The sequence below is a fragment of the Canis lupus genome, chromosome X, assembly GCF_011100685.1.
Source record: "Canis lupus familiaris isolate Mischka breed German Shepherd chromosome X, alternate assembly UU_Cfam_GSD_1.0, whole genome shotgun sequence".
Classification (NCBI taxonomy): Eukaryota; Metazoa; Chordata; class Mammalia; order Carnivora; family Canidae; genus Canis; species Canis lupus.
In genome coordinates, this window is record NC_049260.1 from 112,931,189 (window position 1) to 112,945,902 (window position 14,714).

At 40.6% G+C, this 14,714-nt stretch overlaps 1 pseudogene; it reads left to right on the forward strand.

Annotated features, from left to right (window-relative positions):
- Nucleotides 1-12,952: 12,952 nt before the first annotated feature.
- On the forward strand, nt 12,953-13,950 carry LOC100856306 (annotated as a pseudogene).
- Nucleotides 13,951-14,714: the final 764 nt, after the last annotated feature.

Consider the following 14,714-nt stretch of genomic DNA (forward strand, 5'->3'; position numbering starts at 1 on the left):
AAAATGTGTGGGAAATATCAGAAAGGGAGACAGAACATGAGAGACTCCTAACTCTGGGAAACGAACTAGGGGTGGTGGAAGAGGAGATGGGCAGGAGGTGGGGGTGAATGGGTGATGGGCACTGAGGGGGGCACTTGACGGGATGAGCACTGGCTGTTATTCTATATGTTGGCAAATTGAACACCAATAAAAAATAAATTTATAAAAATAAAATAAAATAAATTGAATGCCCTCTTCTCATTAAAGTCCTCTGATTATTTTCTCCAATTGTGAGTTTCCAAAGACTCTGCTTATTTGTTTATTTTTGGAATACAGGTTCTTATCATATAACCAGCCTCCCCTCTGTCTTGTCCTCGGTGTCTCCCTTCCCTCACCTACACAGTTTCTCACTCCCAAAGTCTCCTCTGTTCCTATCTTAGGCAGAGCAATTTAGTTCTACTTTTGACTCATCCTCGGCCTGCTGTAGGCAAGCCTGGGAAGGGTGTGTGAGGTGGGGGTGGAGGGAAGAGAATAAAGTGACAATAGAAGTAAAAAGGCCAGGGCACCTGGATGGCCCAGTTGGTTAAGTGTCCAACTCTTGGTTTCAGCTCAGGACATGACCTTAGGGTCATAGGGCTGAGCCCCACATAGGGCTCTGTCCTCAGCAGGGAATCTGCTTGAGGTACTCTCTCTCCCTCTGCCCCTCCGCAAGTGTGCTCTCCCTGTCTAAAATAAATAAATCTTAAAAAGAGGAAGAAGAAGAAGAAGAAGAAGAAGAAGAAGAAGAAGAAGAAGAAGAAGAAGAAGAAGAAGTAGTAGTAAAAAGGCCAGCAGGATATTTGGCCAAAGACAGTTTTCAGCATTCTCCAGGCATCTTTTACAAGAACAACTTTTTCCACCCCCAAAAAATAAGCGAGCTAACTTTGGTTGTAAACATTGCACATGATTGGATTCTTCAGTCAACTGAGTCAAATGTCACTTCATAGAGTCAACACAAATGGTGACCAGTAATGCGGTTGAGTGTGAAAGGACTGCAGTTTCAAGATTTTTCCTCTTTTCTGTTCTCTTTCTCCTCCATTATTTGCAGAATTTCCATCATCCTTCGTAAATATGTAGACCAGAGTGCAGTGAAAAGGCCTCCTACCTTGTGTAATTAGAGAATTTTCTGATGGAAACTCATCCAAGGACATTCACCAAAAGTGTGTAATGGTGTCGCCCAGGTCCCAACATTCTTGTCTGTATTTCTTTGACATGAGTGTCAGAAGCTGGATCTGAAAATTGTTTCCTTTAGTCAATTTGAATACTGAATGTGGTATAAATTTAGAGTACTTTTATCAGTTATTTATACATTTCTGAAGCAGTCTCTTTTTTCTATTATAAAAGTTTATTTAGCAAAAAAGTTCAATATGAAAATGCACATGACCTGATTTTTATATTGTAGTAAAACAGGTACGGTGGATAGGGAACATGTGGAAGCAGTTAATTTCTTCTGATGAACACACCCATTGTTTATACTCAATCCAAGGCTTCTTTTTTTAGTTTTTTTTTTTTAATTTTTTTATTGAAGTTCAATTTGTCAACATATAGTGTAACACCAAGTGCTTATCCCATCAAGTGCCCTCCTCCATGCCCATCACCCAGTTACCCCATACCCCCACCCACCTCCCCTTCCACTACCCTTTGTTCGTTTCCCAGAGTTAGGAATTTTTCCCACTCAGTTCCCCTCCTTTCCCTTATAATCCCCCTCACTATTTCTTATATTCTCCATATGACTGAAACCATATGATGATTGTCCTTCTCCAACTGACTTACTTCACTCAGCATAATACCCTCCAGGTCCATCCACGTCGAAGCAAATGGTGGGTATTCGTCGTTTTTAATGGCTGAGGAATATTCCATTGTATACACAGACCACATCTTCTTTATCCATTCATCTTTCGATGGACACCGAGGCTCCTTCCACAGTGTGGCTATTGTGGACATTGCTGCTATAAGCATTGGGGTGCAAGTGTCTCGGTCTTTCACTGCGTCCGTATCTTTGGGGTAAATCCTCAGCAGTGCAATTGCTGTGTCATAGGGTAGCTCTATTTTTAACTCTTTGAGGAACCTCCACACTGTTTTCCAGAGTGGCATTCCAAGGCTTCTATGTGATAATACTATTCCCTCATATTACCAGCATTCCAATATTGTTCTGTTGCCCACCAGTTGCCTTCTCCACACATTCATCTATCACAAGATTCATAAACAGATCAAACCCCCACAGTATTCCTTGGACATGTCTGCCACCATTTAATTTCAATGATGATTTCTTGTCCATAAATTTTTTTAACTACGGAGGGTGAGCCTTTCTCATGATGTCTATTCAGCTAGCTCAAAGATCTGAAGCAATCCCTTTTAATTCCCACGACAATCTTATCTGGCGGGGCTTTCAATTAGTCACATTTTACCAAGAAAGAAGTTGAGGATCTGAGCAATGATTTGCTCAATGTCACACAACTGGCAGGTGGCAGAGCCAGAATTTGAAACCAGGCGTGTGTGAGTGCAGAGCCCACACTCATGACCCAATTTTGCCTCTCTCACTGGATGGGCTTGGAAAGGCTGCATCGAGAAAAATGGCATTTGAGCTGATTTTTTTTTTGATTGAGCTGATTTTTGAACAATAATGAGTAGGATTTTGATAGATGGATATGTATGGAGATGGAAGTTCAGAGAGAGCAACCCAGATTGAGAGCACCACAGGAAAAAAGGCGCCATCAGGATATGATGCATCATATGAATCTGGTGACACTTCCAGGAAACTAGTTAGCAACAAGGTATTTTCAATCATGAGCTTGAGATTACGGGCAAACTATATTTAACTAGCCCTTGTCAACCACAGTCTCATATATGAGTCTACCGTTTCAGATCTTGTCACATCAAATAACTTCCAGACAGTAGATGAGGCTTATGGCTGTATCTTTTTCATATAAGATAACTCTTTGAGCCATGAAGTGAAGTTAACAAAAAATAGTATCAGGTAAAATCAGAGAAACTTAGAGAGCACTAAAATTATTTAGAAAAAATTGAATTTTACTTCGTAATAATTTTCATAATGCAGAAATGTGGCTAAGAGAATGCTAACGCTTCTGACAAATGTTGCCAAATTGCCTTATATAAATGTTGTACTTTATTTGACAGTATTCCTTTCGTCACATCATCCTTACCGCTGGGTTTTAGTCACCTGTCATTCTTGGTGGAAGTCCACTGACTTTTTGAACAAAACCGACTGCACCCAAACATTTTTTAATGATGTGGGTTATCATTATAAACTTTGATCACTTTTCTTGGTTATCATACAATGATGGTTTAGCCCTGTACTAAGTAGCCTCAGAAAATATTTTTTACTTCTTTTGCATGACATATTTATGGTTTTCCTGTATTATTCATTCTAGTCAGGCTGTCAAAATCCTCTCTTTATAACCCCCTTCTACTTTCGATCTGCTGCAGCTTATTAAAGCTTATTATAATTCTGTCTAAAGTTAAACTACCTCTGAGTGAGAGCCTGGAATGTTCCCTCATGAATAAACTTATGACATCTATTTTGGCTGCTGAAGACGTTTGTTTGTTTGTTTATATCCTGGTTTTCCTATGTGTTCTGAATACTTAAGGAAGCTGTGGACATGAGAGCTGGATAAGGAGGGATGGCAATAAGTATTCAAAAGTAGAATCCTTAAAGGTACTTTTAAGAAGAGCTCTAGCAGTGAATCCTTTCAATCAAAGCACAGGAAATGAAGAGAATTAATATTTTATTTATGTGTGTTCCATATTAAACCAACTGTGAAGTATGAGAAAGTTATGTCTTAAAATTTTAAATCTTAAAATGTTTAAAAGCCATAAAATAAATATGTAAAATATATCGTATGAAAATAGGAAAACATTTCACCATATTCCGGAGGTTGTCTAGCACAGTGTTTAGGAGTATGAGCTCAGGAGCCAGATTCACTGGGTTTGAAACTCAGTTTCTCTGCTTTCTAGCAGGATGAAACTGAAGAATCCCTTTTCTACCTCTACGTTTTCATTTCCACATCTGTAAAATGGAGGTGATTAAGTGCTACCTGCCTCTGTATTGTGCTAGGGGAAATAAGCCAGACTGAGACAGGCAAATAAATACCTTAGGATTTCACTCCTGATAGGAATCTAAAAACAAACAAGCAAAAAGTAGAATCAGATTGTAAATACAGAGACCAAACTGATGGTTGCCAGAGGGGTAGGGTTGGGGGTTTGGGCAAAATGGATGAAGGGGTGTGGAAGAGACAGGCTTCCAGTTGTGGGATGAGTAAGTCACGGGGATGAAAGGCATGACATAGGGAACAGTCACTGGTACTGCAATAGTGTTCGGTGGCAGCACATGATTGGCCTACTTGTGCTGAGCACAGCATAATTCCTGAACTTGTTGAATCACTATTTTGCACATCTGAAACTAATGAAACACTGTGTGTCAGCTATGCTCAAATTAAAAAAAAAAAAAACAACTTTCAAAAACACTATCCACCTCTTCGGGTTGTTGGGAAGATGAAATGAATTAATACATATGCATATAAAACCAGTAGAATCTCACTTGGCGTATAGTGAGTGCAATTTAAATCCGGCCTTTCATTAAACAAGAGCTGTTTCACGTTTCCTTTTGTTTTTGTTTTTAATCTACCAAGTCTACTCTACATAATGTATATACTTGTACAGCACCGTAAGCTCTATAAAGTTAGACTTTGTCTTATTTGCTACTTCAATTCAGTACCTAGCATGGTGTTTAGGACAGTAGGAGCACAGTATATTTGCTAAAAGAATGACTGAATGGATCAAGGTTGAAAAATTAGGATTTTAGATGTGCTAAAGGGCAGTCCCATTGTAGATGGGGAGTGGAATCATTTTCACTATAGCAAAGTGTCAATATTGGCAGGGCCTATTCGAGCCTGACGAGTTTTGTGATAAATACCATGTTCTTTGTAAGACTATTCCTTGGTATTTAACTTAATCTGATTATGTGATAATATCAAGAATGATGAGCTAGCAGCCATGTTAGAATTAAACTATTCATTTTATCATTAGAAAAAAGGTGATAGATGAAAGGCAATGCAAGCACATTACATAGGTTCTGTTTTGACTTACAATGTTCCCATTGTATAGAGGAAAATTTTGTAGGAGATATCGAAAATTATAGTAAATAGATATTGTTAGACTGTTTCTGATATCAATACAATTATCTGAAGAGATTTTAAAAATTCACTCAAATGTATCAACATTTCTGTCAATGAAAAACATCACATGTACAAGTAAAATAAGCTTAGAGAAATCTTGTAATGTGTTTAAAATCAAAAGCATGCACCCTTAATACATAAAAGATATGTGTAGGGAAGGAAAGCACATATAAAGAGAAAAATGGGCAAAAGCTATAACAGGCAGATACAAAATAAGAAACACAAATGGTCTCAATAAATCTTACAGGTAATAAAAATGCAAATTAAAATAAGATATACACCCCACCCCCTGGAATTGGTAGAGGGTTTTTTTTTTTAAGATTTTATTTATTTATTCATGAGTGACAGAGAGAGAGAGAGACAGAGACAGAGACAGAGAGAGAGAAAGAGAGAGGTAGAGACACAGGCAGAGGGAGAAGCAGGCTCCATGCAGGAAGCCCAACGTGGGACTCGATCCCGGGTCCCCAGGATCAGGCCCTGCCTGGGCTGAAGGCGGCGCTAAACTGCTGAGCCACCCGGGATGCCCTGGTAGAGTTTTAATGATAAATATTCAGCTGACACAATTGTGATAAATGAACACTCTCACACCCTGCTGGTGGTAGTGTGAATTTGTACATCCAGTCTGCAGAGCCATTTAGCAAAACAGAATGTCTTGAAAATGTTTATACCCTTTGACTCAGCAAGTTTACTTCTAGGAATATACTCTATAAAATAACTGGGCAAGTAGGCACCTATAAACATGCAAGGATATTTATCATATGAGTTGCTTCTAATATTGAGAAAAAAGAAAGTGATTTAGATGTTGGTTTGATTGGCTTTGGGCTAATTAAATACATGGAGATGTGCTATATGCCAAGAAATACTACATCATTTATTGATTTTTTTTATTATATACTACTTATCTTATTTGCATTATTTCATTGACTCCTCACCACGACACTAAGGACTACTTAGTGCTCCATACTACAAATGAAAAAATTGATGATCAGAATAAATGTCACGTCCAAAAATTCAAAACTAGATCTATCAAATGCCAAGGTTCAGGCTCTTAACATTATGCTGTATTTGTAGCATTTGGTGGCTTGGAATGAAGTGAAAAGAACAGATGCCAAATTGCTCATAGATATGATCCCATTTTTATTATAATTATAGATAAAGATATATAACCAAGCGCTGTTGGTGTAGAAGACTTGAATGCCCTACCTTTTCGCATATGTTTTCTTTAATAACTATATTGGTTCATGTGATTTTGGAAGTTCTAGGTTCAAATGAATCAACTTGTTTGAGTTAACTGCTAAACTGCTAGACTCATGCTTAAGAACTCAGTTAAATTGGGGATCCCTGGGTGGCTCAGCGGTTTAGCACCTGCCTTCAGCCCAGGATGTGATCCTGGAGTCCCGGGATCGAGTCCCACGTCGGGCTTCCGGTGCACGGAGCCTGCTTCTCCCTCTGCCTCTCTCTCTCTCTCTCCCTGTGTCTCTCATGAATGAATAAATAAAATTAAAAAAAAAAGAACTCAGTTAAATTGAAGTTCATTATAGGACAACAGAGAAGTGTGTGTGTGTGAGAGAGAGAGAAAGAGAGAGAGAGAGAGAGACAATGAAAGACAGAGAGAGAAAGAGAGTATACTGTAAGTATTGTAATGGAAACTAGTTAGCTGACTTTTCCATTTAGTGGCTAAAACGTTCCACTAAGATTATTTCAATAATTGAAATAATTCACTTCTTACACAGAACAACTCCATCCCATGTCTTAGAAAAACCTGTCAGGAGTGAGTATAGTTAATTGGGTCATGGCTTTACATAGTCACCTCTGGACTCGTGTCCTTTGTTTACCATAATCTGGATGAAATAATTTTATAATAATGATAATAGTGAAATCACAGTCACTCTTTTGATAACTCAGGTGCTGAAGACATCATCATAACATTTAATTTATAAATTTAATTCAATTCTCGTTTATGCTCTGTGCCAGATAACGGGGAAATAAAGACATGGTCCTTGTCCCTGTAAGGCACACTGTCCTTTGATGCAAACAGGTTTTTCCATGCAAAGTATATTTTTTATGTAGTAATTATGGGAAATTGAAAAGTGATCAAAATAAATGGCATTGAGTCTTTTATTCAGTTAGTTACTGGGTGCCAGGAATTGTCCTGGATACTGTGGACACAACAACCGGTAAAACATAGTACTTGGTCCCAAGTGGCTCACAGTCTAGCAGGGTAGTCACAAAATGATTAGCAAAACTAATTTTTGCAAAAGGTGTAATGGAGCCTTAACTAATTTTTTTTATTTTATTTATTTATGATAGGCACACAGTGAGAGAGAGAGAGAGGCAGAGACACAGGCAGAGGGAGAAGCAGGCTCCATGCACCAGAAGCCCGACGTGGGATTCGATCCCGGGTCTCCAGGATCGTGCCCTGGGCCAAAGGCAGGCGCCAAACCGTTGTGCCACCCAGGGATCCCGAGCCTTAACTAATTGAAGTGACATGAGAGGAGCTGAAAAAAATTGTTTCACTTCTGACACGCAAAATGTGATGAAGTGAAGAAACTCCTCTTGGAAATGTTTCAGTGAACCTGTACATTGGATATTATTGCCTGTTGTATTGCAAAACCATTTCCATGCATTATAACTGCAATCTCCTTTTCATAGGCCAGAGCTGCCACTAGAGGTATCACATGACCACAACCAGGTAGTCCAATATGTTTCCTCTACCTTGAAATTAGTGAAGCATGCTTTCCCTCGGAGTCAGAAAGTAGAAAGCAGAAGATCCAAGTCAGAAATTAGTCAGATGAGTGCTTCGCCCAGGTGGTCGAACACCCACACTTTTATTTATTTGTATTTTTTAAGATTTTATTTTAATTTCAGTTCGTTAACATACAGTGTAACATTTGTTTCAAGTGTACAATATAGTGATTCAACAATTCCTTACAACTCATCACAACAGGTGCCCTCCTTCATCCCCACCACCTGTTTCACCCACTGCCTCCTCCCCCTAGTGGCAACCCTCAGTTTGTTCCCTATAGTTAAGAGTTTGCTTCTTAGTTTCTGTTTCTCTTTTTTCCCCCTTTGCTCATTTCCTTTGTTTCTTAAATTCCACATATGAGTGAAGACATATGATATTTGTCTTTCTCTGACTTTATTTCGATTAGCATAATACTCACTCTCTAGCTCCATCCATGTCATTGCTAATGGCAAGACCTCATTCTTTTTATGGCTGAATAATATTCCATTGTGTATATACACCACCTCTTCTTTAACCATTCATCAAGCATGGACACTTGGGCTGTTTCCATAATTTGGCTATTGTGGATGCTGCTGCTATAAATATTGGGGTGCATGTATCCCTTTGAATTAGTTTTTTTTTTTTTTTGTATTCTTTGGGTAAATACCCAGTAGTGCAGTGGAACACCCAGTTTTAAGCTAGAGCTTAAAGATTCACAAAGTTTCTCCAAGAAACTCCTTGGGAAAAACTTTAGCCCTGACACTGGCATTCTAGGGCCTGACAATCAATGGTATTGAGGGCTTGAGTTATTGCAACTGGCAATCCTCTCAGCAAATCAAAACTCAACAGTCCCCGTTACTAATGATCTATGACTTCTTGCAGACCTCATCTCTTGCTTCTAAACACTGAAACATCACTGGCCATGATGATGGGTTAGACACAGATAATAAAGTAAAAAATCATTTATGTCATCAACACCCTTTGCCTGACTATCGGAAATGCAACAATATTACCCCCTCTAGTCTTGCTCTAGCAGAGGGAGTGATATTATAAATAAGAAGGAATGAGCTTTCTTATTTTCAAATTTGCTTGTCAGGCTCATAAAATTTCCAGACTCTAATCCATTTTCCTGGGCAATGAAGTCCCAACTCTTTTTTCTGGCACACAGTGTCTTTATGCCAACCTCTCCAGCCGTAATTCTTACCATCTATTTTCTTGCACCACAGGCTCCACCTGACTCGATCCTCCTGGAACTACTTACTTATCTTTTATTACTTAGTTTGACAGTTAATTGATGCTTTCTCCAAAATAAGAGTAATCTTTTACTCCTTTGGAATTTCACCCTCTGCTTACATTTATTTATAAAATGTTTACACTCTCTATTCAACTAAAAGCTCCATAAAGGGAATCCTTCTGTCTTAGGTGTCTTTAAAAAGGTGTTCCCAGCATTATATCCACGATATAGTTGGTACTCAGTAGACTTTTATTGAATGAGTTAATGAGTACTCTAAGCAGATATTGATTGAATCTAAAGTTTTGGCATAAAAGGATATCTATACAGGGAAAGGAGAAGAAAATTCTGGATCTGTCCATGTAAGCAAAATTCTAACGGAAAAGATATAAAGGTCATATTAGAGTATCCTGAGGCAAAATTCGGATCTTTGAGAAAAATTTGAAAATGTAGTATGATAACCAGAGAAAATAGACCATAATAGGCCTATTTTTCTTTTTGTACATGAATCTTCACATGTCAAGAGAAAAGAACAGATAAAATTGAAGGCATAATGGTTTGGGAAAATAGTGAAAATAATTGCTTCATATTACTAAGGTAGTAACAGGAAATGATCATCTGGCAATTGGAGTACAGCTCGAGGCTTATTTCTTCACATAGTGAAAGAATTTCTGATGCAATTATGGCAGGAGACCCAAAATTGCTGTTCTCTCCATTAAAGACCCCATACGTATAACAGGGAAATCCAAATCACTTCCTTAAATGCCTCAGTGTGATGAGTTTGGCTATCTAAATCAGAAACTAACTCCTCGTGAAGAGAAAAGAAACCAGCATTTTGTCCCCAAATACCGGTGAATAAAGCCACTGGTGGATTGTGCAAGGAGCCCCCAAAAGATAAGGTCCCTGCCTCTATGGTATCTATATTTCTAAAACTAAATTAAATTGTCAAGTTTAAAAGGTGAGACCTTGAAATTTTATCATGCACTACTGTTACTGGTTTTTTATTTAAAATTTTTATTTATTTATTTTAGAGACAGAGAGAGAGTGTGTGTGAACAGGAAGGGGCGGGGGCTGCCAGGAAGGGGGAGAAGCAGATGGACAGGGACAAGCAGATGCCACTGAGTGTGGAGCCCGATGTGGGGCTCAATTTCAGGACCCTGTGATCATGACCTGAGCCAAAACCAAGAGCCAGATGCTTAACCAACTGAGCCACCCAGATGCCCCACCTCTTTTACTGTTAAGGGTGCCCCACCCTCTTTTACTGTTGTTGGCGCTATGTGTTCATCCACACAGGACTGTTAGTTCAACTGGAGTACTTCATGAATGATATAAAGAAATCTTGCCCTCATCTGGTGAAGGGAGTTAAGCAAATAAATGAGTAAAATACATAGTGTATTACTTGGTGACACATGGGGAAAAATAAAATGGAAGAGGAGCAAAGGAAGAGTGCAGGGTGGGGGTTGCCTCACTGCTCCAGAGCCATATGTAGGTTAGAATCCTGAGAAGTATTAGCCCTCTTGGGATAATAATTGGAAATCAAGAAAACAGGCACAACACCATTTGTCTTGACGATCTCAAGGTAAACAATAGGTGGGAGGTATTGAATGTTGACCAGAAAGGGAGAGATTCTTATTAGAAGTGCACAGAGCTCTTGGGCATCCTTTCACTCCCGCTAGTAGGCGCATGGAAGTCTGAGACTGGGCAGTCGTAGCCAGAGTAAAGGCATCTTCTGGACTTCTGCTTTGGAGGCAGAAGAAACCTTGAGTGGAATGTTCTGATCCAGATCCCACTGAGGTCAGGGACTCCTCACCCTCGGTCAAGTTCAAAAAGTCTGGAAGATAGGATATTGGAAGAAAACACACTGCTAACACTTTGCCATTGGGTGTGATACTATTCAATTCCAAATTTACAAACTTCTAATAAGAGGTCTTCCGATTTGGGGCGCCTGGGTGGCTCAGTCAGTTAAGTGTCTGACTCTGGATCAGCTGAGGTCATGATATCAGGATGGTGAGATCGAGCCACGTGTTGGGTTCTGTGCTAGGCCTTGAGTCTGCTTAAGATTCTCTCTCTCCAGGTGGCTCAGTGGTTTAGCGCCGCCTTCGGCCCAGGGTGTGATCCTGGAGACCTGGGATCGAGTCCCACGTGGGGTTCCCAGCATGGAGCCTGCTTCTCCCTCTGCCTGTGTCTCTGTCCACCCCCCTCTCTCTCTGTTTATCATGAATAAATAAATAAAATCTTCAAAAAAAAAAAAAAAAGATTCCCTCTCTCCCTCTGCCCCTCCCCACTCCTCTCCTTCAAAAAAAAAAAAAAAGAGGTCTTCAGATTCAAAAGTGGTTTTTAACTGAGACAAAAGCTGAATCACAGAATCAAAAAATTGTCTTGGGGAGCAGAGACTGGGGCAAGCTACCTCTATGCTCCAAAGAGTCCTTGCTGACAGTGAAAATAACTGAATAGGATTGATGGAGAATATTCACGTATTCCTTCTCTGTGAGAGAAGTCTATTACTAAAGATATATCAGCAAAACCCATAATTTATGCTTTCTATCTAGCCTCTGTATAGTGTAAGCCCATCATTTTGGAAATGAGTCTCGGGAATCAGGTAGGAAAAATCAGAAATTTCATTCTCTATCAAAGCTCACCGAGAGTTGACAGTTTAGGGAGAGCAATGAGACATGTAACCAAAGAACTAAAAAACCAACTGTTGCCCTTGTCGAGTTACCCTTCTGAGCCGCTCCAGTGCTTTGGGGCCCTCGAGAAACTTCAAGACACTCAAATACCAATGTGGTTTTCTTTAGCTTGGAGATTTCATTATTCTCATGAAGCTGTATGTGAAATGAAGCTGTCATTCATGAAGCTGTCACAAGGAAGATAGAGCAGCCAACAACTCAGGACTGCTCGACGACGTAAATTTTTGACCAAGATTTATGAAGTTCCAAGAAATCATCTTTCCTACATTTCACCATCTTTTGCCACTTTCAGCTTCCACTTAACATACCACCCTAATCCCTCCCTCCCATTTTCAGGAAAGATGGGGTGAAGTTGTGTTCTGCTGCAACTTTAAAAACCTTGAGTTAAGAAATGGCAGTCAGCTCAGGAGCGCCTGACCCCTGGCTGTCCTCTGTGAACCAGCACTGTACTTTTCTGCACCTTTCCAGACATCCTGACACGTTTCTTCTCTACGTACAGAATGATTACAAGATTAGAGATAGCCTACGTATTAACCAAGAAAATGGTTAAAAAAAATCTTTGTAAGCAAAAAGAAGGTAGGTTATCGGGGAACGGCTTCTTTTACTGCTTACGGAAGTGCAGGATAGAAGGCTATGGTGCTGCCTTCTCCAAGAGCAAATGACTCCAGAGCTATGATGTTTAGGGAGGTATCCAGAATTTTCCTCCAATTTAGATCAAAATAAAGCAGACACTACATGGCTTTGTCTTGTGCCAAATAAAGGATGCACACCTCTTTTCCAGGGAGGATATGGTGGTGACACCTCCTTCTGGAAGCCTTAGGCTTTTATCAGACTGAAGTAGGGGAGTCCGTGTGGGGGGAGAGGCAACATTTGGGGAGTGAAGGTGGTAAGGATGTGCCAGAAAGGAGTGCTCTGAGAAGAGGTGTAGGGTTGAAAAGATATAAATCATGTCAGGGGATAGTAATTTGATCAGTTTGCCTAGAGGGAAAGTTCAAACAGGGCAACGTTTAAAAATAAGACTGGAGGCTCTCTCTCCTCCCTGTTGGACAGACAGCTGCATCTTCTGGTGCAGGGCCAGCTGCATCCCCATGACATGATGGTGAAGGTCGGAGCAAACGGATTTGGCCGTATTGGGCACCTGGTCACCAGGGCTGCTTTTAACTCTGGCAAAGTGGATCTTGTCGCCATCGATGACCCCTTCATTGATCTCAACTACATGGTGTACATGCTCCAGTATGATTCTACCCATGGCAAATTCCACCGCATGGTTAAGGCTGAGAATGGGAAACTTGTCATCAATGGGAAGTCCATCTCCATCTTCCAGGAGCGAGATCCCGCCAACATCAAATGGGATGATGCTGGTGCTGAGTATGTTGTGGAGTCCATGGGGTCTTCACCACCATGGAGAAGACTGGGGTGGTCTTGGGTGGGGCCAAGAGGGTCATCATCTCTGCCCCTTCTGCTGATGCCCCCATGTTTGTGATGGGCGTGAACCACGAGAAGTATGACAACTCCTTCAAGATTGTCAGCAATGCCTCCTGCATCACCAACTGTTTGACTTCTCTGGCCAAAGTCATCCATGACCACTTTGGCATTGTGGAGGGCCTCATGACCACCATCCATGCCATCACTGCCACCCAGAAGACCGTGGATGGCCCCTCTGGGAAGCTGTGGCATGACTGCCAAGGAGCAGCCCAGAATATCATCCCTGTTTCCATTGGCACCACCAAGGCTGTGGGCGAGGTCATCCCTGAGCTGAATGGGAAGCTCACTGGCATGGCCTTCCATGTCCCCACCCCCAACATGTCAGTTGTGGATCTAACCTGCCGCCTGGAGAAAGCTGCCAAATATGATGACATCAAGAAGGTGGTGAAGCAGGCATCGAAGGGCCCCCTCAAGGGCATCCTAGGCTACACTGAGGACCAGGTTGTCTCTTGCGACTTCAATAGTGACACCCACTCTTCCACCTTCGACGCCGGAGCTGGCATTGCCCTTAATGACCACTTTGCCAAGCTCATTTCCTGGTATGACAATGAATTTGTCTACAGCAACCAGGTGGTGGACCTCATAGTCAACATGGCCTCTAAGGGGTAAGAGCCTCCTGGACCACTCTCAGCCCCAACAAGAACAAGAGGAAGAGAGAGGCCCTCAGCTGCTGGGAAGTCCCTGCCCCAACTTAATCCCCCAACACAATGAGAATCTCCTGACCTCCAATTTACATCCCAGACCCCGAGGAAGGGGAGGGCTTGGGGACCCCTACCTTGTCATGTACCATCAATAAAGTATACTGTACCCAGCCAAAAAATAAAAATAAAAATAAGACTGGAAAAGTAAATTTGAAACAGATTGTATGAGTCTTTGAATGCCACAAGGTTGTAAACTAGATTTAAGATTTTCAGTTGTAAGTGATCAGTGACAGATCTAATTCTTGTGCCTTATTTATCATTACACAGTGAATATCATCTTTTTCCAAACAAAAGCTACCTCTAGAAATCATCTTGGAGAGCAGAAATCATTGATCTCATAAGGTCCTATGTCTTTTCTGATTGTTTAAATACTTTCAGATATAGCATATATCATCTAGACTGACCAACTATGATATATCTATGTGTCATTACTACTGGTGGTTCCAGAACATTTTCCATCACTTTAATGTCCTTCTCTTTGGAGCTTGTAAGAATGCCCATGGAAAATATATACATTTAAAAAAAGAAAAGAAAACATGTACATAGATGTGTTAGAATAAGACAGGGAAACTAGCTTATTTCAAAACAGTAACAAGGCCATTCTGTTGTTAATTCTTCCCCTGAATACTGAAATAATTTAACTCTCAGGAGAACCATTCATTGACAGGCACA